This window comes from Glycine max, chromosome 6 (genome assembly GCF_000004515.6).
Source record: "Glycine max cultivar Williams 82 chromosome 6, Glycine_max_v4.0, whole genome shotgun sequence".
Lineage (NCBI taxonomy): Eukaryota > Viridiplantae > Streptophyta > Magnoliopsida > Fabales > Fabaceae > Glycine > Glycine max.
The window spans coordinates 30,741,518-30,761,124 of NC_038242.2; positions in this window are offsets into that span (position 1 = coordinate 30,741,518).

Sequence of the window (19,607 nt, forward strand, 5' to 3'; positions counted from 1 at the left end):
CATTGAATTCCTTTGCTGTGACTGGGCTTTTCATCTGACCTTTTCTGGTATTCACTACCTTTCCTGATGTCGAAAGGGATGTTCCGGACATGTGGTTTCTGCCTCCTGTCCATTCTGTTCAGCACTTTGTTGAACTGTTTTCCAAGGAGCACAACTGCGTTAGTCAGCCCTTCATCAGTATCCAGGTCATACTCATCTTCTTCTCCTTCATCATTGGACACGAACGCCAGGTTCTTGCTCTTCTTTTCAGTCCTATCCGAGAGTCCTAGCTCAAAGGTTTGAAGGGAACCAATGAGTTCATCTACTCTCATGTTGCAAATGTCTTGGGCCTCCTCTATTGCAGTGACTTTCATGTCAAATCTCTTAGGCAAAGATCTGAGGATCTTTCTCACCATCTTTTCATCTGTCATCCTTTCTCCCAAGGCAGTGCAAGCATTGGCAATTTCAAGAACGTTCATGTGGAAGTCATGAATACACTCTTCCTCCTTCATCTTCAGATTTTCGAATTTTGTAGCCAATAGTTGCAATCTGGACATCTTCACTTTGGAGGTTCCTTCATGAGTGGTTTTCAGGATCTCCCATGCATCCTTGGCCACAGTGCATGTGTTGATCAGTCTGAAGATATTCTTGTCAACTCCATTGAATAGAGCATTCAAGGCTTTGGAGTTTCCAAGTGCCAATTCGTCTTCTTCTTTTGTCCAGTCTTCTTCTGGCTTCAATCCATCAGTGGGCTTTCCTTCTGTGTCCAGCATCTTGGGATGTTCCCAGCCTTTGATGACAGCTTTCCAGGTTCTGCTATCCAGTGATTTGAGGAAGGCCACCATCCTTGCTTTCCAGTATTCATAGTTGGTTCCATCCAAAATTGGTGGTCTGTTCACTGGTCCTCCTTCTTTCTCCATGTTCATCAGAATTTATCTCCCTAGATCTCACTCAGTGATTTCGAGTGCCGGCTCTGATACCAATTGAAATTCTGATACCAATGACAGATGTCGTACCGGATGTCACGACATCACGCTTCAGAACATGCAGATTATATTTGACAGTATGAACAGATTAAACAAGTAAATAACACAAGAGAATTGTTAACCCAGTTCGGTGCAACGTCACCTACATCTGGGGGCTACCAAGCCAGGGAGGAAATCCACTAAAATAGTGTTAGTTCGAAGATCTAACAGCCACTGTTTACAACCTTCTCACCTAACCACTACCCGTGCAACCTCTACCTAAGAGCCACTCTCAGATATGAGAAACCCTCTCACTCCCTCTCAATCACTCTCCCGTGTTTACAATTATATCAAATACACACCAGAGATTGCTCTCTGAACAATAGAGATCAACTCTACACACTCAGGTCCAACACTTGATGTTAGGGTGACATCAAGGTGGCTCACAAAACACTCAAGTCCCAAAACTCACAAAATAACTCTTCAATCCCGGACTTGGTAGAAAACTCGTGCAGCCTTCATGTTTATATAGCAGTGTGCGTATCTGGGCTGCAACAACTTGCGCTGGATGAGATCTATCATTTTCCTGAAAATCTGCACTTAAAGATCTAAGAGATAAAGCTTGATCTTTTAGTTTTTTATCTTTAATCTTTAATCCCTGAACGAACTATTCAAGTTTGTAATTCGAACTTTAATTATCTTTTAATTCGTTCCTAAAGATAGATCGCCAAATCTGTTGCTAACTGCACATTAATCTGTTAAAGATATAACAGATTTATGTGTCCAGTATTTTCGGGCAAGATGTCCTGGACATCGTATCCGACATCGTGGATCCTGCAGCTTCAATTCTTCATTTGACATTTTATCTTGCCTTGTGCATTGTGCAGCCCAATCTGATTCCTTGACATAACGTTGGACATCATGTGCAGCAACTCCAGCTTTCCTTCATTATCTAAGTGCTTATGTTTTAACAAAATTTTAGCCAATCTTTTAAAACTCAGTAAAGCTAAGCACTAACAAAATCTCAACATAAGAAATTAAGGAAACTACAACATGATGTAGTAGCCTCTCCAATCATAACCCGCTCGTAAGTAGTCCCCAACAATCGTGCTTGAAGAAGTGCATTTTTTGGAATGCTCGTGGTTTGGCTAATATGCCAATGCAAGACTATCTTAAGTACTTATGCTTGCTTCACAAACCAGATTTTGTTCTAATTGCAGAACCCTAGTCTAAAACAAATATCTCTCTTTCTGCTATTTGGGATTTGCTTCATCTCAAATGCTTTGGTCTCAACGATAGAGGAGATCTTTGACCTAACATATGAGTCTTTTGTTGCAAATCTAATGCAGGCTTAGGAAGGTAGTTAGTTAGTTAGACTCAATTCTGTTAACTTCTATTAGTTGCAAAAGCAGTTAGGCAGTTAGTGGTAGTTGTTAGACATATGGCCTTAAATCTTAAGAAGGGGTGAATTAATTTTCTACTAACAAACTTTTAACCCCCTTCTAAAAGAAGAGATAGGCTCAGAATGCAGAAAAAGTAGCAATCAATTTAATAATGTTCTTTAAACATGAAAGATAAAATTGATTGCAACAAAATAAATGAGATAAGGGAAGAGAGAATGCAAACACAGTTTGTATACTGGTTCGACAAAGTCTGTGCCTACGTCCAATACTCAAACAACCCACTTGAGATTTTCCTTTCCCTTTGTAAAAAGCCTTTTACTAAGTTTGAACCACACAGGGACAACCCATCCCTTGTGTTCAGGAATCCTTACAACTTAAGAGACCCTTAGTCCCTTAACCAATCTCTTTGAATGAGAAGAAAGAAAGAAGAATTCTCTCTTGAAGAGAAGGATCTTACAATTGAAGTCCATGGAGAAACTCTTAATGGATTTGCAAGTGTTTGCCCAAGAGTTTCTTTTGAGAGAGCATTTGGCAATGAAGTTCTCTTGGCATATCTCTCTCATTTCCTTTTGAGAGGATAAGACATTTTGAACAAGCAAAACTCTCTCTTCAAAATTTGTGCCCAAGTCACGTATTTATAGGCCTTTGATGGCTATTCACAAATCCAATCAAAAGATGTGACTGTTGGCAGATTTTCTGAATACTCTCCACTGGTAATCGATTACAATGTTTGTGTAATCGATTACACAGTTATAATTTGAAGGGTCATGACTTTTGAATTTGAATTTCAGGAGTTTCGTTGCTGGCAATCGATTACAGACACATGGTAATCGATTACATGTTCAAAATGCAAATTCAAAACCCTTTTCAATAGCTCTTTTTCAACCTTCCCTTTTGGTAATCGATTACACTTCGTGGTAATCGATTACTAGAGCCTTGCATGACTTTGAAACCCTTTGTTTTGAGGCAAGACTTGATCTTTATTGAATCTTGAAACAAGGCTTTGTTTATTGAAGCAATCTTAAATTAATCTTGAAGCAAATTGCTTATCCTTCGAAGCGGCCTTGTTTGATTCTTCTTTGGCATCATCAAAATCATCATACATTCACAGTAGTTAGGCAGTTAGTGGTTGAGAACTATAAGTAGTAATTGGCAAGTAAGGAAACATTTTGAATAGAATCTGTAATCAACCTCCTCCTTGTAATTTTTTCTTCTAATAATGAAAAGCATGACCACCATGCCCATCAGAATTCATTCGTTTCATTGAGTTCCCTTGTCTGTCTAAGAACTTTGAATCCCTTAGCTGAGTTCCTATTCTGCTACATCAATTGGTATCATTGAGCCTGTTCTTTCCTTGGTGATCAAGCAATGGCAGAGAACACACGCAGTCAAGCTTCCCTTCGTGAAATGGAAGAACATCTCAGCAGTAGAATGGAATCAAGATTTGGCGAGCTCGCTGCTTCCATGCAACAAACAATACACATAATGTTTCAGCAAAGGCGACAAGATTCTCCAACAACAAACAATCCACCTAGAGGTGAGAGATCCAACCCTTATTATTGTGGCACTCGATTGGCTAGGTTGGACTTTCCAAGATTCAATGGTGAAGGAATAAAACAGTGGCTACACTTGATGAATTCAAGGTACATTTAGTAGTAGTTCATTTCAAAGGAAAAGCACTGCAGTGGCATAGTGCTTACATAAAATCTGTAGGATTGGAGAATTTGCCTTCTTGGAATGAATATCAGATCTTGTTACCTAATTGTTTTGGAGATGTTTGTGAAGATCCCATGGCGAATTTAATGAAGCTCAGGCAGACAGGATCCATCATAGAGTATCATGAGGAGTTTGACTCAATTGTATCAAGAGTGGATCTTTCTGATGAGCATCAACTTAGCTGCTTTTTAGGAGGATTAAAACAAGAGGTTCAGATGATTGTTCAAATGTTTCAACCAAATTATGTTCGAAAGGCTTATTCCCTTGCAAAGATGTATGAATCTTCCTTCTCCAATACACAAGCTAGACCATTTGTCAAGAACCAGAAATCTTCCTTTGTTCCTAAACCACCCCTACTTCCAAACCCTCCTAGATCAACCAATCCTTTAACCATCAATCCCTCTACCAAACCACAAAAACCTAAGCACCTAACTCCCAAATACATGGCTGAAAGAAGATCAAAGGGCCTATGCTACTTTTGTGATGAACCATTTACACCTGAACATGGCCTTACACATAAGAGATTGCAGATCCATGTGTTGGAAATTGAAGATGAAGAGGAGGGCCCTGGACCTCAACAACCTGATGCTAATGTGGTTACTGAACCTGATTCAGAACCTTTAATTTCTGTGAATGCATTAATTGGAGTATCTAATTTTCGAACCATGAGAGTCACTGGTTATTGTGGAAAGAAACCTCTCCATATTTTAATTGATAGTGGAAGCACTCATAACTTTTTGGACTTACACATTGTCAAACAGAAGTTATGGACATTATTTCTGTCACTGTAGCAGATGGACATAAAGTCCAAATTTCTTCAAAGGTTCCAAAATTTTCTTGGTCAATTCAAAATACCAACTTTACTTCTGATATGATGTTGTTACCTCTTGGTTGTTGTGATTTAGTATTAGGAATTGAATGGCTAGTAACACTAGGGGATATGACATGGAATTTCAACAAATTGACAATGGAATTTGATGGAAGCTTGCTTGTGGAGCTTCTATGGAGGCTGGATCTTTGAGCTTCAATGAGGTCCTTTAATGGTGGTTTTCCACCATGGAGATGCAGCGGAAGACAAAGGAGAAGAGGGGAGAGGAGGCGCCATCCACTAGGGAATAAGCCATGGAAGAAGGAGCTTCACCACCAAGATGAGCCTTGGATAAGAAGCTTGGAAGGATGCTTCAATGGAGGAAAAGAAAGAGGGAGAGAAAGAGAGAGGGGGGAGCACGAAATTGAAGGAAGAAAAAAAGGGAGAGAAGTTGAACTTTGAGTTGTGTCTCACAAGACTCTCATTCATCAAAGTTACAACAAGTGTTACACATGCTTCTATTTATAGACTAGGTAGCTTCCTTGAGAAGCTTTCTTGAGAAAACTTCCTTGAGAAGCTTCTTTGAGAAAACTTCCTTGAGAAGCTAGAGCTTAGCTACACACACCCCTCTCATAACTAAGCTCACCTCCTTGAGAAGCTTCCTTAAGAAGATTCCTAAAGAAGCTAGAGCTTAGCTACACATACCTCTCTAATAGCTAAGCTCACCTCCTTGAGATGAGAAGCTAGAGCTTAGCTACACACCCCTTATAATAGCTAAGCTCACCCCCATGACAAAAAACATGAAAATAAAAAAAAGTCCTTATTACAAAGACAACTCAAAATGCCCCGAAATACAAGGCTAAAACCCTATACTACTAGAATGGCCAAAATACAAGGCCTAGACGAAGGAAAAACCTATTCTAATATTTACAAAGATAAGTGGGCTCATACTTAGCCCATGGGCTCGAAATCTACCCTAAGGCTCATGAGAACCCTAGGGCCTTTCCTTGGATCTCTAGCCCAATCTACTTGGAGTCTTCTAGCCAATGCCCTTGCGGGGTAGGATTGCATCATTCCCTCCACCTTGGAAAGGATTTGACCTCAAATCCCGAGGTTCTTCATACTCTGGGCTCTTTCCCTCAACACCTGTAAAAAGAACAAAAACACATGTATTAGTGGTGTTTGGTATGTTGAAGTAAGGTAAGGTCTGCAAACCCATTTCCTGGGCATCTTCCCATGAAGGAACATGGTTTCTCACCAACTCAATGAGTGGTGCTACAAGTATAGAAAAATATGGGACAAACCTTTTGTAAAAGTTTGTTAAGTCATGGATGCCCCAAATTTTTCTTATACTTGGTGGAGTGAGCCACTCAGGAATGACCTTTATTCTCTTAGGGTTCATGGGAACCCGTTGATCACTATTTGAAAAATTAAGAAAAGTAACGCAATAAAACATACCTTTTTATGTATTTTCATATTGATTATTCCTACCAAAAAGTATGACAAACCTAAGGTGTCCCATATGAGTACCTAAGTTTGTATTGAAACTAAAAATAAGAACAAACCTACCTAATGGGTCCCTATGTACACACACCATGAAGATGTTAGGTGTACGAGTGATTTTACAAAAGAGGGTTGCACCACTCAAAACATTCATCATACCACCTATTTTAGGGACTTGGTGCCTAATAATACCTATTTTGGGCACCAAAAAAGCACAAGGATTTAAGCTCTTGCGAACCAAACCCTCATCCAACAACTTCTTTACTTGAGGAATAAACTCAAGCCCAAGAGGTGTTGCAATGCTAGCAAGTGTCTTTTTACAAAAGAGAAAATGTGGAGGTTTTCTAAGAGGGAAAGTTTCTTTAATGTTTGTCTTTATTATAAAATGAGTTTCCTTCTTAGCTAACCTCTTGGAGGAGACACTTACCTCCTTACACTTCTCTTTAACCACTAATGGTTGTCCATCTTCTTGGGGGTAGATTTCTTCACTAGATTCTTCCCCTTTTGCTTCTTCACTTTCACTAGAGGAAGGTGAAGTAGTAGCCTCATCTTGGCTACTATAAATGTCTTGGCCCCTCATAATCATGGTTTTTGTGGTGGGGCATTGAGAAGTAATGTGTCCTCTTCCAAGACATTTAAAGCACTTTATAGAGCTAGTTTTCTCTTGCATACTAGCCTTAGGGGCTTGCTTTTCTATTGCCTTCCCCTTATCATCTTTGGGCTTATAAGGTGTCACCCCTAAGATGCCTTGACCTTGGTCTTTCTTTGGATAAGAGTGAGAGCCATAAGATTTTGAAGTAGACTTCTTTTTAAGTTGTTGCTCTACCCTTATTTCCCAATCTAAGTTAGCCTCTACATTGTCCTTCCCATGGAAGTATGAGAGGTTAATGTTAGCCTCTTGAGGCTTTCTTTCCTTTTCTCTTCTATGGGAGTGAGGTCTAAGATGTGACCTATGCCTTCCTTCGTAATAGTCACGAAGTTCTTCACTTAGGCTCTTGCAAGAGTTATGACTACTATAGGAGGCATGTTTTTCTCTTTTCATTTCTTTCATTATTTTTCTTCTTTCTTCCTCTCTTATTTTCTTTCTTTCATCTTGACTTATTTCTTCCACTCTTTTTTTTCCTTTTTCTTTTCTCTCTAGTTTTTCTTTCCATAACTTGAGGGAACTCAACTCATCTAAGATTCTAGATAAAGGGTCTTTATGACTAGTACCCTCGCCATTAACACTAGATGAATGATGACTCATGTTGGTTCCTAAGTTATGGTTCTTTCTTGTTGGAGGTTTGAAAACAAAAGGTAAAAGAAACTATGGTTGAAACTAGCCAAATAAACACTAAAAGAGGTGTGAAAGATAAGGTAAAAAAAACTAATTGGTAAAATGCAAGCTATCTAGGCGGTTTGACAATGGAAGGGAAAAGAAATAAGCTATGAAAGTAAGCAAGAAATGTAAACTAGGTGAATCCTAAGAGTGTTTGGATGACCACATTCAAGGTTCCCAACAAAACACTCACTATCCTAAGTAAAAATTGCCTAAAATTATTACACACGAATGGAAGTTTGGTAACCTATTGGAGGCTCCCAACACACTTCTAATGAAAGGCCTTTTTGTTACAAAAACTTGAAAGCAATGAAGGTAAGTAAATTGCAAATTACAAAATTACAAAACGGTCCTCAATTTTGGTGGTTGTTCTCTCTTTGCTGATTCACTCAATTTGGAGTGCTTCCTAGTCCAATAGCTCTTAAGGTGGTTGGCCCCTTGCTTCTGGACTCAAATTCTTCAAGGGATGGCACCAATCCTCCTTCCAATTCCCTATATGGCAACCCACAAACAAGGAAACAAAGAGACAAGCAATAACCAAAGACCAAAAAAAATGAAATGAAAGCTAAACCAATGGAGTTTTAACAAGACAATTTTTCAAGGATTATTCAACAATTAAAGCAATGAAAAGGACATAGAAGCAAGCTAGGACTCAAAGAGAAACTTAGAATGGCTCTAGAGTAGAGTAAAAAAACTGAAAAAAAAAAAGACTCAACAAAACTCTAGCTTTGGCACTTGTCTTCACACTAATTTTGAATTGAAATTTCCAATTATAGAATAAATTTTGAGCCAAACCAACAAGCACCCTTCCCTTTCACCTTTTTTTTCTGGATACTGATTTTCCTGCCAACTTGTGCGATTTTTCGTATTTTTTCCTTTTATCCAAATCACTTGTTTGTTTTTTTATAACTTTTTTCCAGATGTCTAGAAAATTCAGTAAACATTTCAGCTCTAAATTCGAAGTAACCAATTCTCAGTAATTTTTACAATTTTGTATGTCCAAGCTGCCAGCACCAGCGATTTGTTTCTTTAAGCATGGTATATTGATTGCCTTGGACTTACTTTCAACCTTCCTATGTATGTTGAACTCACTAGGATTGTTTACCACAGTTTTAGGAGTTCAATATTCAGTTAGGATCAACATTTCAGCCAGCAATTCAATCACCAAAACTCAAATTCACAATAGACACAATCATAAAGAAACCTAAAAGTTCAAGAAAAGGTTCACAATCAAAGACTCTCTAAGAATTTTGCATGAACATGTTAAGGACTAATTAACATGAAAGATTTGACTCAAATCAAATAATAGGCTAAAAGAATTTCATACACTCATGAACAAATGAGTTAGACAAAGAAACAAGAAAATAAAATTCAGCACAACATAAGAAATCTTATGTGACAAGTTTCATGACTAGACATGACTTCTATGACAAAACTACAATAGGTGAACAAGTCACTCTAGATTTTTGAGGTTTTCTTCTACTTTAATACTTTTGTAAGAATTTTATGGTTTAGGATTCAGCCACAAAAAATAACAAGACAAAACTCAAAGGAACCTAAACTCAACACAATTCATGGTTCAAGGACAAGAACAAGAAATTTGAACCATAGAAAATCAAATCTAACTTCTATAGCAAGTTTAATCGGTGGAAACTCTAAAGAATCATGTTAACAACATTTAGAACAAGACATGTGAGGAGATACATGGAGAAAAATGAAGAAACAACAATGGAAGAGAAGGTAAAGAAAAAAAATAATGGAGGTTTAAGGAGCACCTACTTGAAGCTCTTGTGCTCTGATTACCACTTGATGGATGCTTGCTTGTGGAGCTTCTATGGAGGCTGGATCTTTGAGCTTCAATGAGGTCCTTTAATGGTGGTTTTCCACCATGGAGATGCAGCGGAAGACAAAGGAGAAGAGGGGAGAGGAGGCGCCATCCACTAGGGAATAAGCCATGGAAGAAGGAGCTTCACCACCAAGATGAGCCTTGGATAAGAAGCTTGGAAGGATGCTTCAATGGAGGAAAAGAAAGAGGGAGAGAAAGAGAGAGGGGGGAGCACGAAATTGAAGGAAGAAAAAAAGGGAGAGAAGTTGAACTTTGAGTTGTGTCTCACAAGACTCTCATTCATCAAAGTTACAACAAGTGTTACACATGCTTCTATTTATAGACTAGGTAGCTTCCTTGAGAAGCTTTCTTGAGAAAACTTCCTTGAGAAGCTTCTTTGAGAAAACTTCCTTGAGAAGCTAGAGCTTAGCTACACACACCCCTCTCATAACTAAGCTCACCTCCTTGAGAAGCTTCCTTAAGAAGATTCCTAAAGAAGCTAGAACTTAGCTACACATACCTCTCTAATAGCTAAGCTCACCTCCTTGAGATGAGAAGCTAGATCTTAGCTACACACCCCCTATAATAGCTAAGCTCACCCCCATGACAAAAAACATGAAAATAAAAAAAAGTCCTTATTACAAAGACAACTCAAAATGCCCCGAAATACAAGGCTAAAACCCTATACTACTAGAATGGCCAAAATACAAGGCCTAGACGAAGGAAAAACCTATTCTAATATTTACAAAGATAAGTGGGCTCATACTTAGCCCATGGGCTCGAAATCTACCCTAAGGCTCATGAGAACCCTAGGGCCTTTCCTTGGATCTCTAGCCCAATCTACTTGGAGTCTTCTAGCCAATGCCCTTGCGGGGTAGGATTGCATCAGAATTTATTGTCCATGGAAAAAGACATGTCCTGAGAGAAGCTACTCCTACAAATCTGGTCACTGCCCGAAAACAACATCTTCATAAAACTATCTCTTATGGTGTTCACCTCTCTCTGATTAGTTTGCAATCTGAAGTTGAAGGCTCCCTACTCCATTCTTTGACTACTCATGCTAGTCAATAGGTACTGCCACCTGATATTAATAGTTTGTTACTCGAATTCACAGATGTTTTTCAGGAACCATCTGGTCTTCCCCCTTGTCGAGTTGGCCACGATCACAAGATTCCTTTAATGCAAGGAGCTAACCCTATCAACAAGAGGCCCTATAGGTATGCTAAACAACAAAAGGACATTATTGATGGATTGATTCAGGACTATTTAAAGTCAGGAATTATACAGAAGAGCGACAGTCCTTATGCAAGTCCAATGGTGTTGGTGGGAAAGAAAGATGGGGCCTGAAGGCTTTGTATGGATTATAGGGATCTCAATAAGGAAATTGTCAAGAACAAATTCCCTATACCATTAGTAGAAGACCTTCTGGATGAGTTGTATGGGTCAACCATTTTTTTTCAAAATTGACTTAAGAGCTGGTTACAATCAAGTTCGAATGGATCCAACTGATATTCACAAAACTGCTTTCAAAACTCATGCGGGCCACTTTGAATTCTTAGTGATGCCCTTTGGGCTTACCAATTCTCCTGCCACATTTCAAGGGCTGATGAATTCAGTTTTCAACATTACTTAAGAAGGTTCTTACTTTTTTTCTTTGATGATATACACATCTACAACAGAAGTATGGAGGATCACCTTTCTCATCTATATCAGGTTCTTCTTACTATAAGAACTCACTTCTTGTATGCTAAGAAATCCAAATGCTACTTTGCTGTTGACAAGGTAGAATATTTGGGCCATTTTATTACTAAAGAATGAGTTTCCACAGATCCTTCAAAAATTGTAGCAGTACAAGATTAGGCCCTACCATAAAACTTGAAGCAATTGAGGAGTTTCTTGGGTCTTGCAGGTTATTACAGAAGATTTGTAAGTCAATATGGTGCTATTGCAAAACCCTTGACTGATATGTTAAAAAAGGATAATTTTAGTTGGTCTTCTACAGCAAAAGAAGCATTTCAAGAATTGAAGCAAAGGCTAGTAGCATCACCAGTTTTGGCCCTACCAGATTTTTCCAAGGAATTTGTGGTGGAGGTGGATGCTTCTGGATCCAACAGCTTGATTCTAGCATGCTCTCTAGGATCCAACAGTCATGGCAGAAAGATCCTATCTTACAGCAGCTTGTTAGTGACTTAAAAAATAATCCCTCTTCTCACAAACATTATACTTGGGTCCGGAATAAGCTGAGGAGGAAAGGCAAATTAGTCATTGGCTCAGACTCCCAACTAAGACAAGACATTCTCTCTTGGATTCATGCTTCAGCTTGTGGTGGCCATTCAGGTAGAGATGCTACCTTGCAAAAGATGAAAAATATGGTTTATTGGATAGGCATGTCCAAGAATGTCAAGTTTTTTGTGTTTCAATGTGCCACTTTCCAAAGGAGTAAACATGACACAGCTGCATCTCCAGGCCTACTTCAGCCCTTACCTATTCTTGAGCATGTATGGCAGCACATCACCATGGACTTCATTGAAGGTCTTCCTTTTTCTTTTGGTAAACAAGTCATTTTTATAGTAGTAGATAGGCTTAGTAAGGCAACTCATTTCATGGCCTTATTACATCCTTATACTGTTGCGGATGTGGCCCAATGCTTCCTTGATAGTGTCTTTAAATTGCTTGGGTTTCCTGACACCATTACTAGTGATAGGGATCCTATTTTTGTTAGCCACTTTTGGAAGGAATTTATGTCCTTGCAAGGGATTTAGGTACAGCTTTCAATAGCTTATCACCCACAAACTGATGGTCAATCCGACATGGTGAATGGATGCCTTGAAACATATCTCAGGTGCATGTGTAGTGACTTTCCAGCACACTGGTCCAAGTGGTTGCCTCTTGCTGAATGGTGGTACAATTCCACTTACCACAACACTATTAAAGCAAGCCCTTATGAGATTGTGTATGGCCAAGCTCCTCCTATTCATTTACCTTATCTTCTAGGGGAATTTAAGATTGCTTTGGTTGATAGAAGTTTGCAGAAATACGAGGAAATGTTAAAGTTACTCAAATTCCACATGAAGAGAGCCTAGGACAGAATGAAGCAACTTGCAGATAGAGGCAGATCTGATAGGAGTTTTCAGATTGGTGACTTGGTTTATGTAAAATTACATGCTTATCGCCAAGTTTCAGTGCAGGCCAGAACCAATGCAAAGTTGGCCCCTAAGTACTATGGCCCATTTCCAGTAGAAGACAAGATTGGTGTTGTTGCATACAAGCTTAAATTGCCTCTTGGATCAATGGTTCATAATGTCTTCCATGTTTCCCAGTTAAAGAAGTTTAATGGTACTACTACTGTTGGGAACTTTAGTCCTTCACCTTTATTGGATACTTCTCAGAAGGAACCTGCAACTATCATTGACAGAATGACAGTCAAGAGAGGAAATCATGTTGTAACCAAAGTTTTGGTTCAATGGAAGCATCAGCTACCTGAAGATGCAACTTGGGAATTCTTTTATGACTTGAAGCAGAAGTTTCCTCACTTTAATCCTTGAGAACAAGGATTCTTTTGGGTGGGAGGAATTGATACAGGCTTATGAAGGTAGTTAGTTAGTTAGACTCAATTTTCTTAACTTCTATTAGTTGGAAAAGCAGTTAGGCAGTTAGTGGTAGTTAGGCAGTTAGTGGTTGAGAACTAGTATTAATTGGCAAGTAAGGAAACATTTTGAATAGAATTTGTAATCAACCTCCTCCTTGTAATTTCTTCTTCTAATAATGAAAAGCATGACCACCATGCCTATTGGAATTCATTCGTTTCATTGAGTTCCCTTGTCTGTCCAAGAACTTCGAATCCCTTAGTTGAGTTATTAGTTCTGCTACATCAAAATCTTTGGACCTAGTGGTGATTTCTTCATCACTTCAACATTTATCTTTCACTATAGTTATTAATAACTACATTACTTTGGTGTTGTTTATGCTTGCACCACCAACACTCTTAGGAGAGAACTTTGGTTTGAATTAAAAGAACTTTAGCAAAGACATTTGGGTCTATGGTGCTTTATTGGTGATTTTAATGTAGTTTTGGGAGCCCATGAGAAGAGAGGGGGAAAACTGTCGTTGCAAGCTTCATGTAATGAGTTTTGGGCTTGGTCTGATCACTACCTGCTCACTCATTTGCCTACAAAGGGTAACATTTGGTCAAATGGGCGTAGAGGTAGAGCCCATATTAACATGAGATTAGATAGAACCATATGTAATAAGGAATCCCTATCCTATTGAGATTCTATAGCTTGTTCTTCTCTAACAAGGTATAATCAGATCATCACCCTCTTCTGCTTAATTTGTTGCAGTGGCAAAAATCTCTTGCTTCCCATTTTTGGTTCATGAGCTTGTGGTTAGAACATGATGATTGTAGAATAGTGGTAGAGGAATATTGGTCTCATCCCATCTTGAGGTGCCCCATATTCATACTTCAAAAAAAGTTTGAATTGTTAAAGCTTAAGTTGAAAACATGGAATAAAAATGTATTAGGTGACATACACCATATGGTGAACAAAGCTACTAGCAAAGTCGATAACCTTAATAAACAAATTGAGGAAAAGGGATATTCAGATGACTTGTTTGATCAGGAAGCCTTAGCGCAACAAGAGATACAAAAATATCTTCATTTGCAAGAATGCTTTTGGAAGGAAAACCCTAGATTAAGATGGTACATTCAGAGTGATCCAATACCTCTTTCTTTCACAAAATGGCTCATTATTACTTTGTGTCAAAAGGGATTTTTGAATTGCGGGAAGAGTTGGAAAGCAAAGTGTTGATCTTTTTTTCCAACATTTATGTAGATGAGAATGATTGTAACCCAAATAATATTATTGAGCGCACAATCCCAAGGTTTGTTATAGGAGAAGACAATGCTCTCTATTAACAAACATTCCTTTAAAAGAAAAGGTGAAATCTGTAGTGTTTGACATGGGTGAAGATAGTGCCCCTGGGCCAGATGGATTCAATGGTTGTTTCTTCCAACATTTTTGGGATGTGGTTGGCGATAGCGTGTACCACTCAATGCTCAAATTCTTCAAAATAGGTTGGATCCTTCCTAGTTTAAACTCTAACTTAGCAGTCTTGATTCCTAAAGTCCCAAAGGCGGACACCATTAATAATTTTAGACCTATCACTCTTGCTAACTTTCAATTTAAAGTGATCACTAAATTCTTGGTTGAGAGATGAGTTTCCATTGCTCCCAAGATATTTTCTCTTTAGCAAAGAGGCTTTGTCAAGGGTAGATATATTGGTGATTGTATATGTGTAACCTTGGAAGCTATCAATTTGTTGAAGCATCACTCTTTTGGCAACAATGTAGCTCTAAAATTTGATATTTGCAAAGCTTTTGACACACTGGATTGGAGTTTCCTTCAAATTTTAAAAGCTTTTGGTTTCCATGACGCTTTTTGCCATTGGGTGAATGATATTCTCCTATAAGCTAAGTTGTCATTCTCAATCGATGGTAATAATGTTAGGTTCTTTCGATGCACGAAGGAGGTCAAACAAGGTGATCCCCTATCTCCTCTTTTGTTTTGTCTGGCAGAGAATGTTTTATGTCACAAAATCTTGTTGTTGATAGATCGAGGTAAATTGCAGGATATTTTTGGGTCGTCCACTATTGTAACTCCTAGCCACCATTTCTTTATGGATGATATTATGGTCTTCTACAAGGGGCATAAGAAGCATCTTGAGAACTTAATGCTTTTTGAAGTGGGTAATTAAGTGCATTTTTAGGGTTTAAGGTCAGCTTCTTAGTTTGACCAAATGTCAATTTTATGCTCATAGTATTCCTGCTGCTAAAATATTTATTATAAGGGAAGTTATGGGTTTCCCAATGGGCTCTGTCCCCTTTAGGTATTTGGGGGTTCCTATCTTTCAAGGTCGTCCTAAAAGAAGTTTTCTACGTCCAATAGTGGATAAAATTATGCCAAACTTGGTTTCGTGGAAAGGTGCATTTTTCTCCATAATGGTTTGAGTTCAACTTGTGCAATCTGTTATTCAAGTAATGTTATTATATTCCTTTCACATTTACTCATGGCCGATAAATTTGCTTCAATCTTTGGAGAGAGGAATTCATAATTTTATATGGAATGGGGACATTACTCAGAAGAAATTGGTAACAATATCATGGGATAAGCTTTGCAAGCCTGTTAAAGTTGGTGGTTTTGGCATTGGACCATTGAATGGACAACATGAGCTCATGCTAGATATAGTTACAAGGGAAGACTGAAATCGTGGTATGTGCAATCTTCAATTTGACCAAGTATCAAAGCTTGCTTATCCCTTATTAAAACTCTTGTTGGAGTATTGGAGATGGTTTAAAAGTTGATTTCTAGAAGGATGTATGGCTTGCAGAGCCAATTGTGGACATTATACATGTTCCTAATAATATGGAGCTCTTGGTCGAGCTAGCAGATTTTGTTTGTAATCAGACTTGGCACAAGAGTTTGGTGTCATTCACTCTCAGGGGAGTTGAATTTCCAAGAAGTTGTATCATTTTTGCAACCTATATTTTTACTGAGTTCATTTCCAACAACGTTGATTTGTGATACAATGTACAAGACAAACAAGTATCGTCTTCCACTTTTGCAAATTGTTAGTATCACTTCAACAAACATGTCTTTCAATGTTTCCTTTGCTTATTTAAGTTATGAGAAAACGGATAATTTTTTAATGGGCTTTAAGTAAGGTGAAAGGATTGTCTGTGAAAGATGATGTGTTGTCTCAGGTTATTGTCAATGTTAGGGATCTTACTTTCATGAATGCATTGGAGACTATTTTTACTTCTTCAACCAACTTGTTATGTCTATTCCATATTACAAAGAATGTCAACACAAAATGCAAAATCCATATGAATAAGGTTGAAGAGTGGCAAGATGTCATGGATGCTTGGGAACTGTTGTTGCAATCTCTGGATAAGGAATCGTATAATGAATTATTGAAAAGATTTACAAATTGGTGGACATGTTATAAAATATTTGTTGACTATGTCCAAAATACATGGTTGAAGCTTTTTAAGGAGAAGCTTGTACAAGCATGGGTTGATAGGGTCATGCATCTTGGAAACACAACAACAAATAGCTACTTAAATTCGTTCACATTGATTATTAGTTAACATTTCATTTTGTTGATTGCATATTTTTTTACATTTCATTTTGTTGATTGAATATTTTTTTACATTTCATTTTGTTGCATAATAGGATTGAAGGCACACATGCAAGATTGAAGAGGTTGTTTCATGATAGCATGGGAGATTTGTGTAGTTGTTGGGATGCAATGAATAACATGCTTGTCTTGCAACTTATGATGATCAAGACTTTGTTTCAGAAAAACATAAATGTGGTTCAGCACGGGTTTAATACCCCGGTATATAAGAAGTTACATGACTTTGTATCAAGAGAAGCACAAGACATCATTTTCCATGAGTTGCAATGGGTTGACACCATATGTACTAACAATTTTGCTTGTGGCTATAGAGTTACTCATGGTCTACCATGTGCTAGTGAACTTGTTGAGTTTATCAGTATATATGGCTCCATTATGTTGAAGTCCATTCATGTTCATTGGAAGATGTTATCCATTTGTAGTTTAGAAGACACATGTGACTCTTGGGGGGGACTTAACTCTAACACATGAGGTTTCTGCATTGTTTAAGAAATTTTCACAACTAGACGTGTGTGGAAAAATTACCTTAAAATCCCGTGAACTTGAATTTTTAGATACCACTTTGATGTGTCCCCCTCTAACGAAGATAGAAAACAAAAAGTTCACCAAAGTCTATAAAATCTACCAAATGTGAACCTTCAATGTGGTCATGCATCAATGAAATGAACATGATGGTTGGTAGTTTAGGAACTCCAAGTATGGCTTGCAAGGTTGGTTGTGACAACAAAAAAAATGGATAATTATATGGATGAATTTCCCAATGAATTGCAACAATAAATTATGAAGATTGATGCCACAACAGATGGAAATTGTGGTTACATGACAATTGCAACTTTGTTAGGCTAGGGTGAGGAGTCTTGGTCTCTCGTCCGCCGAGATTTGATTCAGGAACTTCAAACATGGCACTCTCTATGTTCATTTATTTGGCTTAGAAGAAAGATTGTTGGAATTGATAACTTCTTTGTATGTTGAATGTGGTTCAATACCTACTACAAAATGGATGAACATTCCTGACATGGGTTATGTCAATGCTAGTCGGTACAATGTTGTATCGGTCTACTTATCTAGGCTTCAAAGTTGAACCTTCTTTCCACTAAGGAGTCTCGCACCAGTTGCATATCATTTCAATTAGATTTGTCAATGAAAATCACTTTGTACAAGTATATATTATCCACTAAAGATGTCGTTTACTTTTGTAAGCTATTATTGATTTATTCATTAACTGGTCTTTTGTATGATAATGTAGCTTTTTTTATAGGATAATTGTTCCTTGCTGATACGATTCTGGTTAGGGATCATTTGATGATAGGTGGAATGCGCCACTTCCAGCAATAGAAGATAAGCTAAAGGAAGACACCACAAGGGTGATGGATAGCCCCTGATAAGTCTGAACGGGTTCAGCCTAGTTACTAGAGAATACTCTTACAATAAACAAGTATTTTTCTAAAAATTCAAGTTTGCTCATCCCATTGTAATTTTTGTGTACATATAGGCAGGCAACCCTTAATTATTCTAAATTCACCATTAACCGAAATTATGAAGGAACTTGGCCTTTAATTATTCTGAATACACTTTAATTCATAGTGGTGCACATGAAAAGACACCAAGGCTATCAGCCACTAAAATAAATAAAAGAAAAATGAAAATAAAATAAAAGAAATACAACTTTATTTAATTCTAAAAAAATAAAAATAAAAAGTTAGCATCAACACCCTCTAGCTCATGGGTCTTCAATAATAATCATGTATTGGAATAATTTTTGTTCAGTGTTCTTTATTGCAAGTGCAACTTCAAGAATGGTTGCTACCACTTGTTGTAGGGTCTCCTCTGCCTTTCTGGTTCTGGCTCTAGTCATAGGTCCTCCTAATCCTTGTTGTCAATCCTTGAGCTTCAATGTCCTCATCACTTGCCTCTTGTTGTACCACGTACAACAGAGAAGACAATGCACACTCGAAGCCTGTTCATGGCAAAAGCCTTGCATGAAACGCATGCAAGCTTTCAATACAATTTCATTCAGCTAGAAGATCTCAATATGTAGTAGACTTTTCTACGGATTGAAATAATTTTAAACATTGAATGTGTATCCAATTAATTTTATGGATGTGTATCTCAATATGTAATAGACATTTCTATGCAATTTGATTTAATACCTAAGTTATTCCTATCTGTCAAACCTATCCGTCAAACAATGAAAACAACAAAAAAATTTACAAACGGAAGTATGATTCCGTTGTACAATGTGCAATGGAATCATTATATATTTACCCTCACTTGCACGAATTTGTGATTCCATTATGCACTGTTTCTACAAACTCAATGCACAGCAGAAACCCACTTGTGCAACCCCACTAGTGCAACAAAAGTGTGTTTCCATTGTGCATTGTGGAAAATGATAACTTTGGAATTTGAGAATGATGATAGGGGCCAATAGCAATGTTTTTGGGACCGATAACAACCTCATAACACAAGCTCTACACTTAAGGCCCACTCATGAAGTACAACCATAGTACTCATAAATTTCTCCAAAAACACATAATTAACTAATTACTTTTTATCAAATCAACCATCAAAGCATAATTTAAACTTAATTTCTCTTGTAATTTTAATTAAAACACTTAATTACACGATTAGGAAAACACGGTGTTACGGCATACATGTCTTTGGTGCAACGACACTTATCCAATAATAAATGGGTACAAACGTTGATATTGGCGCAAGCCATACCAGCGGTATTCAAAGGAATAAACACTTATTTTTTTATAGAATTGTTTGCTTTTGCGTGATCAACTATTGTTCAAAGGAATAAACGATAGACTAAGTTACGATTATTATGAAACAATTTTTTTTTCAAATAAATACATTATGTCAATTTTAGATTTTATAGTTGAATGAA